The 25,000-nt window shown below is 36.8% G+C and overlaps 1 protein-coding gene across 3 annotated transcripts in view; it reads left to right on the forward strand.

Annotated features, from left to right (window-relative positions):
• The window catches only part of LRFN5 (leucine rich repeat and fibronectin type III domain containing 5), a 189,867-nt gene that overhangs the window by 942 nt on the left and 163,925 nt on the right, over positions 1-25,000 (forward strand). For 2 of the 3 annotated variants that reach the window (XM_075614343.1, XM_075614340.1), the window contains exon 1: positions 1-823. This exon is cut by the window's left edge. The gene's annotated coding sequence lies outside the window, so the exon portion shown is untranslated. Of the gene's footprint in view, positions 824-3,178; positions 3,199-25,000 lie in introns of those variants that run through there. The other variant, XM_075614341.1, reaches the window with a different exon arrangement.

The raw sequence follows: 25,000 nt of genomic DNA on the forward strand, positions 1-25,000 counted from the left end.
ATAGATAGGAACTAAGACTTCAATCTGAGTGCTGCTGACCTTCAGCACCCTGGACAGCGATACAGGCGATTCCAACTTCCCTGCATTTTATTTGATCTAAGAGCATTTGATCAGATACAGCCCGTCTAATTACATGAATTAGAGGAGCACCGGATTATAAATGCAAAACATATAGGTCCTTTGAATGGCGGCTCATCTAGTGGGTGCTGTACCGGTCGAGGTGTTTATTTTTCTTGACAAGGAACATCTCATGGAAGTAAGGATTTAAGGATTAACCTGGATCAGGTGCATTGCAAGGTCAAAGCCTTCGGTTTGTTGCTTACAGCAGTCGCTGGAAAAAAAGTTCATTGTCTCGGTTGGATATACTTCTGGAGGGTGCCCCCGCAACGTCTCACTAAACTGTTGTTGCTTAATTGTGCAGCATTATGCCCGACCCAATCGAAGTAGTTGGATTTTACCAGGTTGCAAGGTAAAGGTGATGTGATCAAAAGGATATGCCGTGCAGGTGGTGTTCTCTGCGTTTTTATCTGCGTTGGAGATGATTTTTCAAACCAACTCTCCTTGCAGCTGCTCTGCTTCTCCTCTGCCTTCCATCAGCAGCCGGTTTTAATGGAGAAATCCATTCGGATTACATGACAAGCTGTATCTTGGGTGAAAATCAAGTGCAGGCATCTAGAATGCCAGTGTTGGGTAATGGCAAAGGGCAGAGAAGTTACCAGAAACCAATTTGCAAGACTGTGAGATCCACCCCGAGGCACCTTGTTATAATTTTATCTGCAGGTAAAAAGTACAACAGCAGTCGTCTTTACTCTGGAGGCACCAGGTAAACATAAACCTTAATCTTTCTATAATTTTTCTTTCTGATCCTGTTTCCTATGTCTCAGCTGCATTGCAGGCTGCTTTACTTATTAATGCATTTTCGCATTTGTTAGAGTGATCTGAAATACCCAAGGGCGACCGTTGTATGATGTACTGGTAGAATAATTTCTATTAAATGGAAAATAAATCCATACCTGAGCACTTAATCTATCTGTGGAAGAGGGATATGGTTACATAGCTTCCTGAACCATATCTAAGAGCCAAGTATCTCCATCTAGCCTGAAAATCTGTTGTCTGAAAAACTGGTTGTTTTTATTCAGGTTCACTTGAAAATGAGAAAACATATTGATGCAGCAAGAGACAGCCATACAGCACAAAATGTCAGGGCACATTTGCTTTCTAAACAACTATTGCACTTAACAGTTTGGGGTTGTTCTGTACAGTTCTTTTGTTTGATTACTTCCTGTAGGTAATTAATAATTAGTACTTTGACAAAAAAAGGTGTTTATTCCCCCTTTTAATGTCAAACATATATGTAATTACTCAAGTTATGTAACAGTAGCCGATGGTACATAGTCTGGGAAAATACAGAAAAAGCACAGTTTTGTTAGGGATGTTTTTTGGAGGTTTAATGAGATACGAAATAACTCGGTTAAAAAATCATTTGATTGACACCATGGGATGATTATTTGGCATGATCCATTACACAGTTTCGGATGAGAAGGTGCTAAAGAACAGGATGAAAATATGTTTAAATAATGGATTGTATTTGATAATAAGGGGTACTTCTTGTAACAGAGGTTAAAGTGATTGAGATAATGCACTTACAAACTGACCTGATAAATGTTTCATTTTTTATAGGGGAGAACAGGTTAATAATTCAGATGCATTATGCTTTATTTGTCTGAATGTTTGTTTATAGCTGAGAGGATGAGCAGTCTGATATTTAATGTGAATTCTTCTCCATATTGGCCTTGTGCTCTTTGAGAATACACTTTCCAGAGGAAAGGACGGAGGATGATTTTCTTTCATTTTCAAGCAGCTGTTGAAGTAGCTGGGAATTTTTTTCGTCTCCTTTAGTGGCTTGGTGCATTTTCACATATTTCCATATGATGGCATTTGCTGCCTGTTGGATGCAGGAATTGAGGAGCTGCTGGCTCTGCCTCTCACAGACTGGGGGTGCCAGTGGGCCACTTTCAAGACCCAGTCTCTTATACCTTGAGCTCTTAACCCTTGCGCTGTCAATGCGCTGCCGGCCGCTCTGGCACCGCTCAGGTTAAGAGGAGGGGGGGGGGGGGGGCTTTTATCATTTCAGCTATTTAAAATGCTGATCATGGGCATCGAGAAGCAGAAAAAAACGCCTTTCTTTCATTCAGGGAACTTACCTTGGGATTTTACGAATATGCATGTGCACATATATTTGTATAGATTGTATTTGATGACAAATAACAGTAAGAGTCGCTGTAATCTATGGAGTAAAGCTTCTCACTCTCCCTCAGATGTAGGGTTTTTAATGTTTTGCCTCTTCTATCTAACCCCAGTCTTCTCAAAATGGATCTCATCATGTTATGTGCTTAATGTCACTTATATTTCCCCCATTTAGCAAATATGCCACCCTTATCTGTGCTCTTCTTCCCCTTCTTATAAAGTTTGCCCTGAATCCTGATCATGTGTGTATTACATTAATTATCATATAAGGCACCCCTGTTATCTCCTTCTCCTTCTTATAAAGATTGCCCTGGACCCTGATCAGTTTGTGAAGCAGATAATGCCATGATCATATTATCTCTGCTTTTCAAAATGCAGCGTTTGTTTAAAGGTGGGAAACCCCCAACATCTGTCAGTGGGGTGACTTCCTTATTCTACTGATTAGGCAGAACATAGGATGTGGTATATTCTTTGTATCACAAGTGATCTGGATCCCCCCTCAATTAAATTAGAAGTCGATATGAGCTTTATTACATGAGCAAAGCTGATGATTCCTCCCCTTCCCTTCTTCACTGGTCCATGTGGGTTGTTAAAATGAGCTCACGCCATTTTGGGTGCCCTCTAGATCCGTTAGAAACAAGGATTTACATAAAAGCAGAGCAGTCTGGCCGATATAATACCCCCCTCTCTCCCCCCCAGCCCCCCCTAAAGGGATTTTGTTACTTGTTATTTATTGAAATGCCAAAAACTCCATATACAGCTGCAAAGGAAGGATAAGACACACACACACACACACACACACACACACACACACACACACACACACACACACACACACACACACACACACACACACACACACACACACACACACACACACACACACACACACACACACACACAATTCCAAGCAGCACATACACATCACACTGCTGTTATTCATCCTCTTTGGTTAGTTACAGTAAATCATTGTATTAATACATTTATGTTTAATTATTTCCAGTGTGTGAACCAAGTAATGCCATCATGTAACCAGTAAAATAAATGTTGTCATCTAGAGTATATAGTATTTTGGATTGATTATTTGCTGACTGGTAGACTAACAGCAGCATAATAAATGTTCGGTCTGCTTTCTTGCCATTAGTACAATTTGCATTTGTCTAATAGAAGGCATGCATGCCATTGTTTCATACCATATGCCTGAAGTGTATCTTTAGTTCATTTAATTTAAAATATAAACAGGAATGATAGCATCTGAAGTAACTTTTGGCTTCCGTTATTTAAATATTATTGTTTATCTGAAAATGTTTATTTATTTGCAGCTCGAAGCTTTTCTGTGGCAGAGTCAGAGCTCTATTAATGAAAGCAAACAATTGTGCATGTTATGCTAATTTTTGTTTGCACTTGTAAAGAATTGTTTTCCGATTGCTAGATGTATGTGTCATGCACAAGTGGAGCAATTCTGTAGCACCCAATAATGCACAAGATGCATCAAAGAAAAAATATCACTAATTGCAATGGAAGTATGCATGTATACACACACACACTCAGTAAGGTGCAGGTATTTTGACCCAGAATTGCTCGACTTTTGTCTTGATACATACAGTATACTCTTGTATACTCTTGTATACTCTTGTATACTTTCATGCCCTCCAGCCTGCAGGAAACTGCACAGTCAGTTGCTTAACTCAATGCAGATTATACAATGGAGTGAGTTAAGGCAAATTTGAAACAGCAGTAATTTAATTGAATACAATAAATACAGATAATGTTAATCAGCTAATAAGATACTGTATATGTTTGCTTTGGTTTTCATGATCAATTTGGAGCTAATAGCAAAAGCAAGGAAAATGCCTATTTTGGTTTAATTCAAGCATGGTAAATGAAGCATTTCCAATGTAATGTGCTCGCTGTGAGAATAAGTACAAGGGAAAATAATAGACATACCCCCTAAATGATCATGTAAAAGCACTGCTCTTTATCATGGAAATTAATCATTTTTCTAATGCTTAACAAATACGGTAGTTGCAAGTTCTGCTACCTTGGAAGAATCATGTTATGAGTCATGTCATATGTTGATTTTTAAAATCAATTATTATAGACAGGTCCACGCTTCAGGCAATATTATACTGTAGCATTAAATTGTAAGGCATGCCATATTAATATTTACTGAACTCTCCTTCCTCTCTGTTTAGAATATTGTACTTCAGATTAACTGTGGCCTGCTTATCAAGTTCCAGTGAGGGAAATACAATAAATGCTAAATTGACACAATTTGCATGGGTTTTGGGCTGTTGGAATAACAGTGCTTTATTGTAATCCAAATATATGTTGCTAATTGTGACTGGATCTTTTTATATATATATATATATATATATATATATATATATATATATATATATATATATATATATATATATATATATATATATATATATAGATAGACTGAAAAAGAAGGCCTCAGGAGAGGCAGATGTGGTACACGGTACAGGGTAAATAGTTACAGTCTGTAAGGATCCCTAGAGATCCAATATACTGGCACAGCACAAGAGATACTATAATCATAAAAAGTGGTTTATTGGGTCCAAAATGCACACCTATGCCCCTGGAGACCGAAAAGTCGGGCACAGGTGTGCATTTTGGACCCAATAAACCATGTTTTGTGATTATCTCTTGTGCTGTGCCAGTATATTGGATCTCTAGGAATCCTTACAGGCTGTATGTATGTATATGTGTGTATAGTGTGTGTAGATATATAAAGATCCAGTCACAATTAGCCACATATGTTTGGATTACAATAAAGTAAAAGTTATCAAGCCTGAGTAACAATTTTTGGAGCATTTCAATCAAATGTTTCATTTAAAGAAGATAAGATAGACCAAAATGCGTACTGAAAAATAACCAACACCATTAAAAATATAGGGGTCTGTTTACTAAAATCTGCAAAAAACAGCACCATATTTATCAAAGAAAAGGACTCCCATCAAGTGATTCTTTTTTCTTTTTTTCTTCTTAATATAAATCTGGTGCAATTCTTCTGCAATGATACTGACACAGTTTTGGAGCTGGGAAACTTTAATAAATAGACCCCATAATATGCAAGGAATATGGGGATATTTTTAACAATGTTTCTTGTCTGCAAAATTGGTGCAAAAAAAAAAACTGCACAAAAGGAAATAGATTTTCATTGAAACCAATGTGATTTCCTTGTGGGATAAATCTGGTGCAGTGCTTCTGCACCAGTGTTGCCCTGATATTGTAGCTGACAGATGTTAATACATGTCCCCCAACCCTGAGGAAGGTCCCCAGGGACCAAAATGTTGGTATCCCATGCCTGTATTTATAATAAGTATGCTTGTTATTTGACATAGACAGTTTTTGGTGTGCTATCTGGTTAACTCTCTGTTTACCTTATTGTGATTAGCCTATTTGGGATAGGCTTCTAACCTTGAGAACCCATATTTATATTCTTTTGTCTATTTTTTGTCTTCTTATGAGTGTGCATTGAGATCTTCTGTATTTGTATTTTCTTTTTTAGACTTTGATAAATAACCCCCAGAATGGTTCTGGGTAAGCTTGAGGAAAGACAGCATCAATTTAAAGATTGCTGTGAACAGAACTGAGATAGAATATTTTTAGAAAATAAATCACAGTAGTGTATTTTTAAGAATACTAAAGATGATGCAATGGGTCATTTTTGCACTGAACATGAACAGAACGTTTTTGACAGTGTAAAGTGAAAGCAGAATATGTACCGTTAACTGTATGATTCATACATGCCAATTGATAAGCAATCACGTGTTTAAGAAGCTACAGTGTAAAATGTACTGTACAAATAAAAGACACACATTACTTGTAGTGGGCCCAAGGACTATGGAGTAACATATATGTTTGGCAATATGTAACAATTGTGCATTTAATCATTATACTACACTTATCTATTATTTAAGGTGCAGCTATGAGTGAGAAATTAATTCAAAGGTATGGAAAAACTGAGGCATGGTCAGTGATGCCCTGGTATTTTTTTCTCAACACTCAATGAGGTTCCAACATGCCTGGTCTCTCCAGCACAATTGCTTTACAGAAGCTAACTAACTCTACTACATATTTGTTCCTCTCTTTCTCTTCTATTTATGGGGTTAGTATGATTTACCCAACACATTTAATAACATTTGCTGTATGACATGATTTGGTAGCAACAATGAACTATAGTTGTTATAAACAGATCTCACATCAATGGCATTGACTATCAATAGCATTATTAAGAATGTTAAATCTAATGTGGACAGGAAGATGCACCAAAGTTCTACTGTTTTGCTCCACTGCAGACCTTTTCACTAATCGGATCAGAGTTTTCAGTGATTAATTTTATGAAGGATTTTGATTAATTTATTCATAATTCATAAAATTCTAACTTTTACTATCAACACAAACTAAATTGCATATGGTTTTGTAATTCTTGATTAGTGTCAAATGTCTACCCTGAGATAGAAGAGGGTTCCTAATTTGATTTATTTTAATGTTGTAGATTGTGAGGTGATTGAAGATGGGAAACCCCAACTATCTTTAATCTTTGATGTTTTACCATGTTGTATATTTTTGGCTTGAGGGAAATGTACAATATAAAACAGGATGCATAATTATACCTCCAAATCTCTTTTTTTTCAAACCAACACAAGGATAATTGTTTATAATCTGATGACCCCAATGATGCAAATAGTTTTGTAATTTTTTGAATCACTTGCCAAAATACCAGTAGTAGCCAGATATTAACGATGTTCTGTTTTTGCTTTAAACATGAGCAATTTTCTAACCATACAAACAAATTGCTTTGATTTAAGCAGAATATTTTCTATAATATAAATAAATAATGTTTATGTTAATTTAGCTGCAACCATTTAATGTGTTAGCAATTTATTTTGTTTCATAGAACTAAAAAAAAAAATGTTAAATATATGGCTTACTGATTATGTGGATATATAGCGGGTGTATCAAGGGAGGTACACAGAAAGAGTCCCTTTGTAGGCGCACCGCAGACCTTTATAGAATAAAAGTGGTCAGGGGTGAAAATAAAGGTGTGTATAACGAAATGTCTTTAATACTTTATTCAATTCAGTGAAAGTATGATAAAAACAGTATACATATTCATATTCTACTAAATATACTGTGTTAAAATAGACACTAAACAGGTCTAAGAAATCTACTGTAAGCCCCCAATAGGCATAGGTATCAAGTATTTCTGGCTATTGCAGAACTATTGTTAATCACTGTAGTATCTTTGAGATTTTTCATGCATCTATAATCGTTGTTGGGTGGTATGGAACACGAGGTAGGTACTCATCAGTTTGAATGGATACCTGGTGATGTTTGATGTAAAGCCAAACCCTATTCCACACTCTAAGTGGCTTAAGTATCCAGATGTAGTGATCATATATGGATAGGCACTGTAGTTCTAATGGTACAGTGAAATTAAGCAAAGATGTTTAAGGATGCACTCGTGGTCACCCGCAGACAGCTGGAGTCCACCGCGCATGCGTCTACGGCGTGTGCAAAAGTTGCTGACGGCCCACTGCGTCTGGCAAGGTAAGTATAGTAATTGTGACTAGAATGGTATTGCCAATCAGAGGTTCCCATAGAGGGAGAAATGGGCATGATACACTTCAAGGTATGTTCTAGGGATAATGTATTGTTTAATCGCTGCTTAGCCGTTGTACATGAAGCAGGTGTAAATGGGTTGATTCCTAGTACATATTGCTAAGCAGTGTCTCGCTAAGGGGTGCAGTGCGTTCCCCCCTCGAAGCGGTCCAGGTTCAAATACATTGAGTAAATGTATACACTGGTGCAGTGTTACTATTGTTTCTAGCGACAGTGCCCTTTTCCCTGCAAGGAAATAGAGTGTATTTGTGCCCTCTAGTAGCTATCTATTGTATTTCACAAGGCGGTTGATTAAACCCACAGATGTACTGTTCTATTTGGGTACAATTCGCATACGCACAGATCTATGTTTAGTTAGAAATTCTGACTGCGCATTTACACCTGCTTCATGTTTTCATATTTTCACCCCTGACCACTTTTATTCTATAAAGGTCTGCAGTGCGCCTACAAAGGGACTCTTTCTGTGTACATCCCTTGATACACCCACTATATATCCATTGATTCACTCCCTAGGCAGCACGCCTCAACCATCAAGGGGTTAGAGCGAGGTTCCTATCGATAGTTGTCTTACTGATTATGTGGACATATTGGGCAATCTTCCGTATTACCTGTTGATTACCAATAGGTAATATTATGAAAGTAGCATCAACATTGCATTATGCTAGAAAAATCCTTTTCATCAGGGATGTTTCCTAATCTTTAAGCAATAAATAGGATCCAAGTGGCAGTCACACCAAAAACAACACTTACTGTATCAACACTGTTAAAAATACATACAATATATATCCCATATGTAATCATCTATAATACATCTTCTGCTTTGCCTTTCCAGTTATCCTTGGAAATAATGAAATACAGCTTTAATAAAACAGGCTACATCCATAATACTTCCAGAGAATGGAGCCATATTATGAACAAGCAATAGGAAGTAACATCAGCCATGTCTTATGACAGACTGATTCTCAAACACCTGCCTTAGAATGTACAGTCTCTGTTTCTCAGCTGTTTTGGGGGAACATTCTACCGCACACTTTTTTCTACATTAAATCTGTCCAACTCTTTGACAATAAAAAAAGGAAGTTTGAGGATAATCATTATTAAAATTGAAATACTGTATATCTAATATTTACCCACTGAATAAAAATAAAACCTGCCTGGGTGGTTACATTGGTGATATAAATAAACATGAGATCATATTCTCCCCCTCCCCAAAACACATTCGAAATAATCAAATTAACAGTTGTAATTTAGTATTCTTAACACTTTTTAGAAAGAAGTACAATCCTGCATTTGTTAATAGTAAGTTTATCGTTTTAATAGGTATTTTTACTGGACTCCATCTAAATAAATACAAACTCATTTATCAGATGTCGGAGCTGCCATCAAAGTGGACCCCTGGCAAATGTCACACTACAATTCCTGTTATTTAGAGGGGAATACCACCACATGAAAGGTTTGGATGTACACATACTGTATAACAGGAAGTGGGATTACCTTAAATAATATAAATCTAAACCATTGCTTTAAATTATAGCATAAATGCAAAGATTACAAATATAGATTGAAAAACATTCATATTTTGTTGTATTATCTTTCTTTAAAGGTTTTCTAGATGTTAAAAAAAACATAACATATTTTAAAGAGTTTTTATATGCACCTTTATTAACATAATTTATGTCACCACTAATACAAATGATGCATATTGACATCCTGTTTTGAAATAGATCCAGATATTGATAAAAAGGCGGAACACTGGTCTTTTGAACTTTGAACTTTGTTCTTTTTTTGCCTGCCGACATCCTGTTTTAACTGGTTCTTCCTAGAGATGGGCGATTTTTTGGGGTGAATTTGGATCCACCATGAATCAGCTGGTTCCTGTGGTCCCCCGATTTCAGCAGTTTAGTCAGATCAGTCATAAAAATGACGATTCGCCATTTGCAGATTTTTTTTTTTTAAACACCGACAGTTCATCCATGGATGGATTGTTAAAATCCACCAGTGGGTTTTATCCAATGGCAGTTTTGTATTCATCCACGTGGGTTGTAACTAACAATCCATCAGCGGATTTTACACGTCGGAATTGATTTTGAGTGGCAAATTCTGAAAAATTCGGGAAACATTTGGACTGGTTACCCCATCTCTAGTTCCTACTTTAAAGGCATTAAATATACACATTACCCTGTATGTATTGCAGATCAGTTTTTCTCTAAGAGCAAAAACACAATTACTGCATTGTAATTGTAAAGCTCACTTAAATAAAGGAGGACAGAATTTGCAGAGACAGAAAGACATTGTGCTCTGCTAAGTTACAGAAATAATTTATTGCTCTGTTGTTTTGACCTTTCAAAAAGAGATGGTCAGATATGGCTAAATGATGTAATCAATAGGATCATTCTGGCATGTCACTGCTTTTATTACCAATCACATATGAATGGTCAATTACAAACGCATCTACAAACTCTTACTCTATTGTACTGTATGTGTTTTGACAAACTCTTTTCTCCTATGCACAAACATATTTTTACAGTACTATAAATCTGACTTGTCAAGAGATTACTGTTATGCTCTTTTCTTCATATTTTTTATGTAGTGATGTCAGGAATTGTAAAATAAGGGACTATTTGAATACCATTATGGTGTCTCTGCTCAGCAGGGTTACATTTAAATCCGTCTTTTTGCACACTGTAAAGATGCCTTAGGTCTTATATTGTCAGTGAGATACCTTGTCAGGAGTGAATGAAATAAAAATATTGAGATTTGGGTCATTGTCCATTGCTTTTGGGCTCACAGTTCTCTAGATGATTGCATTCAACATAACGTCCCATCAAGAATCAAATGGATGTTTACTCATCAGTATAGACAGCATACTATACTTAGAGTATAGGTTGAAAACAAGTGGGGAAATAAAGATTTCTGTACAGAATCAATGGTCTCTCTTCCATATACTGTGACGCCGCTTTCTAGTGATGGAGAGGTGTTTAGCTACCTTCTAATGAATGGGATTAAATTAATACCCAGCACAGAGAAGTGGCTTCTCAGCATCTGGGATAAGGGCTAACGACTCATATTAGCACTTTGCTTGGATAAAGTGAATATTATGTCAGAAGGCATAGACACAAGGGGAGCATCTCGTGGTTTCTGTACAATCAACAATTAAACTTAAGCTGCATTGTTAAACTACATTGCGTGTGAATCTGTTATATTACTTATTATCATTACATTTTAATCCTAAGGGAGTTCACCATGCACACATTGCTCTAAAGAACTGCATACATTAGACTACATTAGAATATAATACATTATCAGACAGCATTAGGATAAGAGTACACATATAGAGAATAAAAATAAAGGAATCCAAAGAGTTTTTACACTATGAAAGATACCTAATATTTAAGATTAACCTTTGATAATTGTTCATTATAATGTTGTTATAAATATCTTTTTCATATAGTCATATTGTACATTCATTATTTTATATGTTATTTTGATCAATGAAAATTATTTAGTACTTGTGCCATTGTACAGATTTAGCAGATGTTATTGCCCCTGTTATTGTGGGGATTGGCACTAAATTGTGCAATTTGGAATGCAAACTGTGCAGTGCAATTCATGGCTTCATTTACTTGCATAGAGATGCAGCAAATAGCACCCTAATACACGCAACCGTGGCAATCCATTATTGTGCAATAAAGTCTGCTACATTTGTACACTGGCATTTCATTTTGTAATTGCGCTAATCATTTCCAACTTGGTTAGAATGTTTCTCCTATTGTAATGAAGTACACAGTTTTTTTCATAGAGAAGGCAAATCTATGCATGAAATAAAGGAGCAGATGCTGAATGCTCAGTTAAATCAGGGCTCGTAATGTGACGGCACCTAAAACACGTAGGACATTATGTTCCTAAAGTTAAAATGGCATTCAGAAAACTAATACTTACTACATTTCATTAGCATAGGATTAACGTCAGGTTTGAGAAAACGATTGCATTATCATACAGTAACGTGATGTTATTCCAGTCTTGACATTACTTCAAACCTGACCCTGAAATATAACATTCACTGAAGTGGAAAGAGAGGGGGGAAAAATACAAAATTACATAAATTATATCTAACTGTGGATTTACACCAATCCAGACATGGGGGGGGGGGGCGGAGGCAGTCAAATTTAGTAGTGTCCCCAGTTGTATATATGTCCTTAGTTGTATATGTGTCCCTTCCAAATAGATTGGGGAGAAATGTCCATGCTGAAATGGAGCAGATCTGAGGTACTTGGCTGGTAGAAATGCTAATGGATAAATCATGGCAAATTATTTAAATGAGACGCATCCCACACTTCCTAAAATGATTTCCATCCCAACTATATAGAGTTGATACGCGCCTAAAATGCCAACTTAATGACTGGAATGGTGTCAGACCCAACAGGACTAGAACCCGCATCCACTGCTTTTCTAGGTTGCTGCTCTAGCAGTGTGAGCAATCAGCTGATAAGGAATATTACTGTCACATTATACTTTTGAATTACTCAATGCTCTAATCTAGCTATTAGTGAATCTCACAGGTGTCTCAGTTGTGCTCCACAAAGAACATTAAACTGCCAACCAGGAAGTGGAAGTGGTCTGCTTTTAAAGGAAGCCAGGGGGAGAGAGCTACAACAGGTATGAGTATTAATTTTGGTGCTACATGATGGATATGCACAAAGGTGGTTACGGCATAGCATAACAGGGACAGTAAGCACTAGTATGTAATGAGATGTATTGGACAGCCATCAGAAAGTAAGGTAGGCAGTCAGTGCCTGATCTAAAGCAAGTTTATGTTAATGGGAGCAACCTTTCTAATGGACTGCAAAAGAGAATTAGGATGTCAGGAAGAATGCATAGTTAACGCAATGAGTTCAACACAAGCATTAGTGCATAGCTACTGAAAACAATAGTAGCGCTTGTGTTTATCACCTTAATGCATTAATGGTTGTAATAACACCTGTTACATCTATATACTCTGATTTTTTTTAAAGATGTCATCGTCTAAGGAAATAATATATACTGTATGTTCCAGTCTGCAATTTTCAAACAAGGATGAGGCAAATGTAGGCCCTGCACCTGTATGTTAATGTGTAAAAAGTACAAATTCTTACAATTCCTATTTTGTTTGACAAGAAAAATGTATATCTTCTATGAAGAAGAATATACGCCAGATTTTGAGGTGACTGATACTGTCTTACAGGAACCTTATTACAGCATGTAGGAGAAGCAGTGTTAGAAAAGCCTGTTGAAATAATACATTATGTGCAACATCTTATTATATGACTACATATATATTTTATGAAGGAGGAGCGCCTTCCCTAAAGTCGTGGTTCTGGGTGAACTTATCATTATTCTTTCAGTTTACTAATATAAAAGTATTACAAAAATAACATAAATCTGTAAATGAACCTATCTTGGACGTTGGCTCAAATTTTGCCCAGAATCAAAAGTGAATTCCATAGTTTGCCTAAAAATAAAAATTTGTGTACCTTAGATTTCTATTCGAACTCCCAAAAGAGATATGAAAGCATATATAATATCACCATTGACTGTATTACATTGCACATTATTTCATTGTTAATTTGTTTGCTATAATGATAAATAAAAATAAAAATAAATAGTTACCACATGTACTGTGACAATATTATATATACATATATATGACATACAAAAATGAATACCGCGTCAGAACAACCAATATATATATAAACGCTGTCTAAACCAAAACAGAGAATAACTGAAAATAACAGAAAAACATCTGCTGGCGGTGCTGGAGGAGTAAATAAAGTATATAAACACAGAAAAAGAAAAAGAAACCTCACAAAAAGCACTCAGACTAATATTGCAAAAATAATAATAATAATACATTTATTGAATCAAAATATAAAGAAAAACAAAAACAGCTGACTGAAACCCTAACTACTGGACTCAAAAGAATATTGTTGAACGAAAAAAAAAAAAAAAATGGGACTAACTCTTATAACACAGATATAAGGAGAAAAAAAGAAAAAAATATAAACAAAACCTCAATTTTTGAAACCACTATGGGAACCAAGTACCCATAGTGATTAACAACCGGCCGGTCATATAATGAGGAGATGGTATAAAGAAACAATAAAGGCAAATGCCCTAAACTCCAAAGAAAAATATGTGGTGTAAAACCACCAGGAAAGGTGTAAACATAACACAAATAGTATCACTAAGCATGCTGAACTCATATGTAGGGCACTGTAATGACATCACCTTATTGCATGAAACTACAAATATAGCTCATATAAACAAGGAGAAAAAACATGAGAATAGTTCAGTGACCCAAACACAAACCCAGAGTAAAGACACATACAGGAAACTGGTCATGTACTTGAGGTCAGTATAATCACTGGTAAATTACAATGGCATATGAAAAAAAACCAGAGTAAAAAGTATACTCAGCTCCTGTGTAACATAGGTGGTCTGAGTTCAATGCAGCTTAGAGTCCTGGACGGTGGTCACCCTAGTTGGAGTGAATCACCAACATATGAGGAGAGTCCCAAACCAGAAAATAAAGTCCAAACGAGGCCAACAGTCAGGGCCAGCAGCAGATGAATACCACAATGCGTTTCGCCCCCACGGGCTTCTTCTAGGGTGGTCATATATAAGAATATATATATCTATAGTTCCCTGTATAGTACATGGGCAAAATAAATAGCTAATATACCGAAATTTACACAGGTCTAAAAATGCTGCTGATTTGCTTTAAGTGCCTGGGGCAGAGCACATCATATCTACTGTAGCTAAAGCAGTAAACTTTTCAAAGTGCAATATAGGTCAGGAGTGGGCAACTCCAGTCCTCAAGGGCCACCAAAAGGTCAGGTTTTAAAAATATCCCTGCTTCAGAACAGGTGGCTCAATCAGGGACTGATTGATCCACCCGTGCTGAAGCAGAGCTATCCTGAAAACCTGACCTGTTGGTGGCCCTTGAGGACTGAGTTTCCCACCTCTGATATAGTTGCTCTAAGGGGAATATAAGGAGAGACCTGAATTTGATACTGTACAAAAAGGAAAAAATCATTGTAAAATAAAAGCTGTTTAATCACAATGACTTGTTACCTTTCCTACCATTAATTTAATTTATTAGCATTTGACTTCCATTCATGAAGACCACCCAAATGTGATAGCTGCCACAGGGGAAAAGACAATATTATTACGACCATTGCAAATCTTTTTTTTTAATGCTAAATCTTATTTATATTAAACAGATTTCAGTTTGCCCTCAAATCATCTTTTACTGCATATGATCAATTAATGAAAAAGGACACAGACGTAAAATGGCTTCTACATCCTTTCTGCCCAACCTTCTTCCTCTAAAAAGACAAAAACACTACTTATGGATTTCTAATAACTGTCACACAGAGCCATCCATCAGCTAAGATATTCCTGCTACAGTGAATTTTATAGCTGTTTATGAAATAAAAGGAAAGCATTTGGCAAGAGTTACTATGGTTCTTACTATCCTATTTCTGCACATAAAAATTCCTTAAGCCAGGCCAGCTAAAGAGCTCCTTAAATCTGTCTCAGCATCTCTCCTGCTGAATTCGTTCTCATGGCTTCCTAGTAAATCATGTATTTCCTGCTCTTTAAGACTCTGCCTCTTCTTACGTCTCAGCCCTACAGTAATTTCTTGCTACTGTATACACCTCCCCGACTCTTGCGTTCTGCTCAAGGATGTCTTTTGTCTACCCCTTTTGTATCTAAAACCTTTCACACCCCACACCTCTGGAATGCCCTTCCCTGCAATATCCGACTAGCACCCTCTCTATCCACCTTTAAGGCCCTTCTTAAAACACACTTCTTTAACGAAGCATAGGGGTAGCTCTGCTGGCTGATACTATACATCGCATATACACTCACCTTAGCCCTTTGCATACACATCCATTAATATGATATTCTCTAAATTCATAACGCATGTTTGACGGTAATGTCAATGGTGCGTGTCCCAGGGCAGGTTGCCCTACAGGTAAGTGTTTGGAACCACATCTCTGGTATCTGTGGTGGGTTGCAGGCAGGTCGTTATGCTCCCCCCAATCTGGATTAGAGGTCGTTCCTTGGGCAAGACTTTCTGCGAACCATTGCTTCAGTGATCGTGGTCACCAACTATTTACCTCTGAATAATACTGAGTTAATGTCACCTACCTCTGAATAATACTGTGTTCTTGACCGGACGCGGATGTCAGGCTTTGCCCGATCCAGGAGATAATCATCTATACTTTTTTTTTATTCAAAATGCTTGTTATACTGTATATATTCTTGATGTACGTGCATATCTTACCATTGTTTGACACCATTATTATACTCCTAAAATACTATACTATGAGAGTTTTTGCACTTTTTTCCTTTTTTGTATTTATTATGGACCTGTGATACTGAGTCATCATCTTTGTACAGCAGCAGACTTATTTCCTCAAGTTAGGTTTTTAATATTAATTTTTTGGGTCACATTCATTTTTATCACTATTTGTGTTTTTATAGATTCTCATTATATATGTGGCTATGTATTTGTTTTAACACTGTATAGTTTTCAATATATTTAATTCACTATTTTGTTGTAACCAATATGTCACATGACTATTAACGAGCTCAGCTGCGTCTAGAACGGTGGTTAAAAGGCAGGAAAGGGAACGCGTGTCCTTGACCCCTAGGGAAAGTAGGCCATACTGCCATGTCCTTGATGTCAGGGGGATCCAGATCTACTGCATATAGGTGTTTATGGACTCCCATACACAGGGTAAACTGAACTTTGGCCTTGGAAAGCCCTTTCCTGTATATTGCCCACCTGTTTTTTGCTGCACCTTGGCCGTGTTTTTGTGTATTGCACTTTGGTGAAATAAAAGCCTACATTTATTTCCCCAAAGCAAGTCTCCGGTTTTCACCTCTGCATGCATCTTCTACAGATACATATTGTATGTTTGCATGACATGACTGTATGTAATCTTACAATTAGACAGCAAAGTTATGTTTATTATTTGTGTTGCAATGAAGATATTGTAAAATGTGTAGAATTCTGAAAATGGAAAAAAAAAACACTTGAAAGAATTGTTTAAGGTAGTGGGCAGTTCAATCATTACAGATCTATTGTTAGTATTATCATTTGAATTTTTAAAATGAAGTATTTTTTTTAACAATTGCCATTTATCATGATACTGTACGTTGCACAATTCTACAGTACACAAAATAAAATTATATTATATATAAATCAGTGTATTACATTTTGACGGTTACTATCATAAATGTTGAGTCACCGATATTTGTCACCCATGCTCAGTCTTGTTTAGTAATATAAAAGCTATGAACTTCTTATAACAATAATTACGTTTTTTTTTTATAATGTCTTACATATTGAATACCATGCATGGCAAATTGCATTGAAATTTTTTTTGACTAATTTATTCAGTTAGCTATTTATTGATTAAGCATTATTAAGAAATATGTGAATCTATATTTAACTCCTGATTAATTCCAGTGATTTCATTGCTAAGCCTGTAACATTTCAATGCAAATTACATTTGTACGTACATGCAATCAAGGTCTTTTTTCATGCAACTATAATTATGGTTAGAGCAAAATAGTGTGTTTACTTATTGCATTAAATCCACTCACTGTTAATTTTGAGCATGGACTACTGGAATTCTATTTTACTAAAATATCATCTATAGTCCATTTATTTAAAAAAAAAAAAAAAAACAAGTCCCCATACACATCTGCAAATTCAAATATTTACAATATTGTAAAAATTAAAAAGCTGAATGAAAGGCAATGTGTCATTGTATATTGGTATTAAAAATTTGATAAATAAAAACATATAGATTGTGTCTGATGCTTATTGCTGCTAGGACATATAAGGAGATTAAAAAAAAAAACAGCAGTTCCCTTAGTGTTATCATAAATATATTACTAATTATTAGACATTTCTCACATCTGGATGTTTTCAAAGTCATGTAATGTTTACAGTTGGGTTTAAATGGTTTAGTGGAGGTATGTACATTTTCCATTTTCTTATTGTACATACAGTATAATGATATAGGCTAATATAGGTTTTATTAAATGTATTTGTGGATTTCATTTGTATACATACATGTTATAAATATAGCAAATATTGCTAATTTATGATCTCCTTCCATGCACAATCTACACTAAAATAATTTTAAGTGATACCATGGCCCACAAGTGGTTTACATTATACGAGATTATTGAAAATAGACACAATAGTCTATATAGTTATTTAATAAGGTATTCTTGGACTTTAAGGTGGGATAGGATTGGTGTTCAATGTGGGCAAAGAAGGGTGGGTAGCCGTTGAAGGACCTCAAGAAGTTCAAAACCTCAACATAACATATCAACTACTTGTTAGTCCAATAAAAGGTATAATACCCCCTACTCTCTCACTGTCCTTTGTTACTACGTGTTCAATGCAGTAATTTCCAACTGTAGTGTATCTGTGTGTTTGAGTTTGGATTGTCAATAGATTGGGATTTCTTTGGAAAACTGATGGGACTTATTGTGGGAGTAGAATGCTTGTGAGTAGGTTTGTGTTTGGTTTTGTCTGGCTTTGGACACAGAGCTCCTGGGATAATGTTTTCTTTTATGATTTCTTCTATGATTCTAAACATATTGTAGTTTCTATTACGAAAAGCTCTGCCATTTATATTTTTGACAGTTTTGTTTCTTTTTGGCTACTGGTATTTCTGTAAAATCATGCAAGGTTTTACAATGTCTAGCTTTTGTAATAAAAACATTCTCTCAGATAAATTGGCTCACACAGAGCTGCTGTGATATAAACTATAGTTCAGCAGATTGCACACTTACTATGATGATAAATCGTTATGAAAATAAATCAGATTTCTCCAAACAGCAGGTCACAAACATTTCTGAGAAAATGCATGTACACATAGAAATAGAAATATTCTTTAATGGTTGTCGTTATAATACAGTTGTATTATTTAGAGGTGATGTATACTGTATGTAACTGCATATGTTATGCACTACTATTTCATTGTTGAAAGATACACTGTGAATTAGGTTCTACAAAGCCGTCCACGCATTGTAACCAATGCCGGTTTTTTATTAATCCACATGGATTGAAACCGACCAAATCCGTTTGTGGATTTTACACTGGGAAATGGATATTGGGTTGAAACTGCAAGAAAATCAGAAACGGATTTGGGCGGATTTGCCCATCTCTAGTTACTAACAACAATACAGATTTTGGAAAATAATTCATGTTTCTAAAGCAACAAAGGGCTTTACACTTACTTTGAAACCTGTCTGTGTTGCTGCATGCTAACATCTGTGTATTTCATGCAGTTTTAATCACAAAGTAATATTGCCAACCTGGCTCCATATAATCTTGAGATTTTCATTTCTTTTTGGCATACAGCAGTTTTTTTTCTTGGTACTGAAAGGAAAACAGTGCAGATGCAAGATGACAATGGCAGGGGGTTAGGTTTACAAAAATGCAGTGTATGCTAATTGGTACAGTGGCTGGCATGCAGCTATTGTAGCAGGAAAGCACATTTTACATTATGTTTGTTACTCAATACTAACAAGACTTCTTATTTTTAAGGTTAATTACAATTATCTAATCAATGACAATACACTACTGTGCATTTCTCTAAATAATTATTTGAAGTAAAATCTTTAGTGATATAAATAGTAGCAATACTAAAAGCAGACTACTTAATGTATTATTTCGATCATTTTGTAAACAGTTATATTTGAAGAATAGCAAATGGCTAATGTATTTAAGAATATAGCTGTGATAGTTCTGATGAAAATGTGTCAGGGACATCCCTGATGGGGTCTGGTTGTTCCTGCTCCCATCCAACAGCTGTGCCTCTTGGCCACCGGAACTGCTCTTCTGTCTGTCTACCAGTTCCTTTATACTGTCTGAAGTCTGCTTTCCCTGATCACATGCACCTGTTCTTTCCTTAGCCAGGACCCATATAAACATCATCTTCCCTTCTTTGCCTTTTTATACTGGTCCTTACCTGTACCTGCTACATTTCCAGTTTCTGTTCCAGTTTCTGCTTCTGCTTCAGTTCCTGCTTCATTTACAGTTCCTGCTCTCCTGCTCCCTGTACTTGTTCCTTCGTTCCTGTCCCTGTTGCCAGACCTCTGCACGTGACCCTGACTACGCCATTACTACCTGTCCCGAAATTCTGCTCATGACCCTGACTATGCGTCTTGCTGCCTTCCCCGGACTTCTGCATGCCCTTCCCCTCAATATCCGACTAGCACCCTCTCTATCCACCTTTAACACCCACCTTAAACACACCTGCTTAACGAAACATATGAGTAGCTCCATGGTTGATACTATAAACCTTATACATAAACTTTGGCCCCGTGCAGACGTACTTACCAGAACACCACCCTACTGTCTCTGTACGTTCTTCCTACCTATCAATTAGAATGTAAGCTCTTCGGAACATGGACTTATTTTCTTAAATGTTACTTTTATGTCTGTAGCACTTCATCCCACTATGTGTTATTTGTATTATTTGTTATTTATATGATTGTGAAGTGCTGTGTACATTAATGGCGCTATATAAATAAAGACATACACACATACATACATGTGTAACCTGACTACGAATCTTGCCACCTGCTTTGATCCATGCTTGTGAACTCGACTTTCATTTCCTCTTCCTGCACTGCTGTTCCAGCCACTGGGATCCTATTTCTGCAGTAGCTGCCCCTTTGACAAAATGTTAAATAACAAGCAGGTGCTTAGCTGATACCTGCTACTGCTGTTTCCTCTTTTATAGAATAAACATACACTGTATTAGTGTAAGGTGATTTGTTTTGTTGGTTCTCTTTCACGGATCCTGAATTGAGATCCAGCTGATTATAGGAATAACCTTACTGTATGTCTCTCACCTGAGACATAATGAAGAGGAGATTCCTCCAACGCTTGTCTTGAACATATTCATTTGTTTACTCTGACATAACCTACAAAGCATGTGCCTCTGAGTTGCTCATCATCAGAAGCTACTGAATGTTCAAAACATGCATAAACAATAGAATTGAGCTGACATTGGTTAAAAGGCATCCTCCAAAGAATCTATTGTGTCTTACTTATGCTTAATAAAGAGAATCTTGGATTTGGCACCTGAATGTAAATGTATACAGTATAGATCATGTACTAAAAAAAACCTCACCTAATTTACAATCACTTACAGTATTTATGTTGACCATTTTATGGCGATAATTATAAAAAAAATAGGTTCCTAAGGATGATGTTGTACTACATAAAACAAATATTCTAATTGATAGAAATAATAATATATTGTTTTAAGAAGCCCGACAGTGTATGTAGCACCGTACATAGAATTTTGCAGACACAGGGAGTCCCTACCCCATAGAGCTTGAAATCCACTTTTGGTTCCAGGGGCACAGGGATATTAAGTGACTATACCAAGTTCAAAAGGGGCAGACATAGGGATTCGCCCACTTCAAAATAAATTACATTACCATTGTATGTCTTCTTCATACCTATGATATACTTCAAATGAGATATTGCATACGTACATTTTTTTGCGCAGTGTTTCTGCTTTTTGGATTTAGAGGAAACTACTATTGCAAGGTGCTTTTTTCACAGATTTCAATGTCCTTATTATATGTACCTGGTAATAACGTCTATGGAGGTTATCTACTAAAGACTCATGAATGCAAAACTGGAGAGCAAAATAATTGCACCAGATTTTGCAAAGATAAATCTCCAATTGCCTTAAATGGGGCATTTTTTCTTTGATAAATACAGGGCTGATTTTTGCACTTGCTCCTTCCCTCCTGTTGGCCACGCCTCCTCTGACACAGGAGATGGGTCTTTTGGGCTCAGCCGGGCGATTCGTGGCCGGCTAGGCGTGGCCACGACGTCACGGAGCTGGTTCGCCCTCATTGGGCGAACAGCTCACGTGACGCGCTTGTGAGAAGCAAATTCAAAAATTGCTTGCTCAGCAAGCAGCTAAGCGCCGACCAGGCGCACCCGCCCCCTCACGCTGGCCACACACATTGTCGCAATGTGTCTCATCGTGGCGAGCGTGAGCGCGCCCGCCCGCATCTGAACCATAGGAGGTAAGAGGGGCTCAGAATTTCCCCCAAAACGCTCTAGACATTTTATGCCGGATAAAGACTTACAAATAAAACATTGAACAACTGCTATATGACTCATAACTGTGCACAGGCCCTAGTGCATTGCTGAAACGAATATATTTTTGAAGCCTCTCAGATATATTGCTGCATGTTTATTATGAAGCACATGGTGGGTCTGTAAGGTACCTTATGGGCTGACACAGAAACGCTAAGTAAATATATCTATATATGAAGCTAATGCTTTTCATTTCAATTGTGCCAGTGCATGCTGCCATCATTTTGGTAACGAGGCCATATTATTAATTCAATGTTATAAGTTGCTAATTAAAATTTTGGGGACACTGTAAAAGAAACATAAAACTAAGAAGGACAATTATCACAACTTAAATTTTGCAATTCAGTACATTCCTGCATTAAATGTACCGTTATTTATTGTGTCCCTGCAATGTTGAAATTAAAAATTCAGCAATAAAACAAACTCAACTTAAACACATCTGTGCTATGAACATAAGCATGAAAACAATCGGATTTGTAATGTATCTGGCCCATTAAGATAATCAGGAAAAAATTCAATAGTGATTTCCGGGACACAGAAATGTTATCTAAAACCTTAAGAAAGCATTGTGATCTGTAGCCATTGGCAAGCTGGGTATACATGAAATGAGATATTCAAATGACTGCTTGACCATGAATAATGCAACCTTGATTTATGTTTCAATTGTTAAAGATGAATGATAACAGAACTCTGAAAGGAAGTCGAGAAGGCTAAAATCACAAGATCCTATCATGAAAAAAAAAATGTAATTTTGACAATAAAACATGCTTTGTAAACAAACACACGCACAAACGATCTTCTAAAAACACCTATTTTGTTCTGTACTTACTATATTTCTGTTCTCTATATACTTACAGTATATGATCATGGCTTTTGGTATATTTTAAGAAAGGACAATCATTAATTTCCTGTATTATTCTTCATTTTAGCATAGTTCACACAATTAATTTTATTGTAGGCATATGGTCAATTTTATGTGCAACACACAGTTTGTTTTTTAACACCTTTACAGATTCTGTAGTGATGTTTATCCTTAGAACTAAATCAAACTGTCAATCTGTCTGCAGCTTTCAACAAAACAATCAAAAAAGAAAACAAATAACTAATGTGTAATAACTGTCAGTTATGTAAGAAATGTGGCTATAAACTTATACATAATGCCTCGAAGTCCTAGTTCTCACTGTACATCTACGGTTATACAGTATAGCACTGAGGTAGACAATTAGAAATGAAATAATGCAAAGGTGCTTTGTACTGTACTGGGTGAAAATTATTGTATTTGCCTTTGAGTGTGCGTAAAGGTGGTAATTTGTGGCAAGGGGGACATGAGCGTGTATCGGACAGTAAGGCGGTTGACGGGGCCTGATTTGTGAAGTTGCGGGGCGGGCGGCCATTGCGGAGGTGATTTGTTCCGCGGGAAAGGGGACCATAATTATTGTATCGGCCGATGACCGTGTTAGGTGCAGTAAGGCGGGCGACAGGGTGATGATGGGGCCATATTTGTGGTGCATTTGTGGTGCATCGGTTGGTAAGGGGGAGGGAGGGATTTGTGAGCGTGGGCGTTGTGCATGAAGGCAGCCATTGCGGAGCGGGCGTGAATTTGCGGGGCGGGCATAGCGGAGCGGTGCAGAGAGTAAGTATGTGTGGAGGGAGTGATTTGTAAGCGGTGGCGTGACCGGGGAAGAGGGGGTGGGTGGACATGGGGTAAGTGGGGATAGCGGAGAGACAGTAAGGATGTGTGTGGAGGGGTAACAGGAGTGTATTAAACTACCAAGGTGTGTGCCTGAGTCCACAGGGGTGATTCAGCAGGGAGAGAGTGTCAGAGTGTTATGGTGAGTCTGCAGGGGTGAGACTGTCTGTGGAGTAGCTGTGTCTGTGATGTCAGCGTACCTGTTGGCCAATGAGAGCCGTGGGGGAGGCGTGTCACAGTGGAGTAGGTGTATCCGTAATGGTCAGCGTACCTCTTGGCCAATGAGACCCGTGGGGAGGCGGGTCATGGGCGGGCGGACTGAGGGACCAATGAGAATGCCCACATCTACTAACAATCAATCAACTTTGAGATTTATATATATATATATATATATATATATATATATATATATATATATAGATTGGGTAAAGTCTGAGTCAGAACATTGCTTTGAAACATGTTGAGAGGAATGTACATAGTAGTTTTATTAAATTCTATATTATATTCCACCGGAGGGAATATAATCTCTGCGTAACTAAAGGCTTATATGTCACTGCTGCTTATAAAAAGACACAATTGCAAAAAGGGAGTACATTTTGTATTAGAACTACCATCGCAAATACCATAACATATTCTAGTTGTAGTTGTACTCTCTGTGAGAATGAAAGAAGAGTAAGGTAATATGAAATGCATCAAATTTTACAGTAACATTGCCCAACCAGTGTCATGCCTAAAGCAATACATGGATTTTTCCAACCCTGGAGAGTACAAAGACCTTCTTCACATGGTCCCATGAACATTCTTTTCTTTGTCCAAAATAAACATCTTTCTTTAGTGTTATTTTTAAGGGAATCATTCACATCCCATTTACCCTTTTTATTTTATTATAATCAACAGATTTATTGCGCAAACATTTAACATATATAGTTATTCTGCCTCTGCTATCCTTATCAGGTATGTTTGAATGATACTGTCACAACCATTCATTCTATAGAAGCAATTGCACATGATTATAACTTGGAAACTATTTTCTTACTATGCACTTGTTTGTTTTTAAGAAGCTGGAGTGTGAGAACCCCGGTTACATAGTCTATGAATTTGAAGGGGAGGCTGGAACTCAGTACTACTAGGGGAGAAATCCATAAAGATGCAGCACCCTCATTCCAGCACATAAGAATGTGTTTAATAACACGTGTTATACCCCA

Source organism: Ascaphus truei, chromosome 9 (genome assembly GCF_040206685.1).
Source record: "Ascaphus truei isolate aAscTru1 chromosome 9, aAscTru1.hap1, whole genome shotgun sequence".
Taxonomy (NCBI): Eukaryota; Metazoa; Chordata; class Amphibia; order Anura; family Ascaphidae; genus Ascaphus; species Ascaphus truei.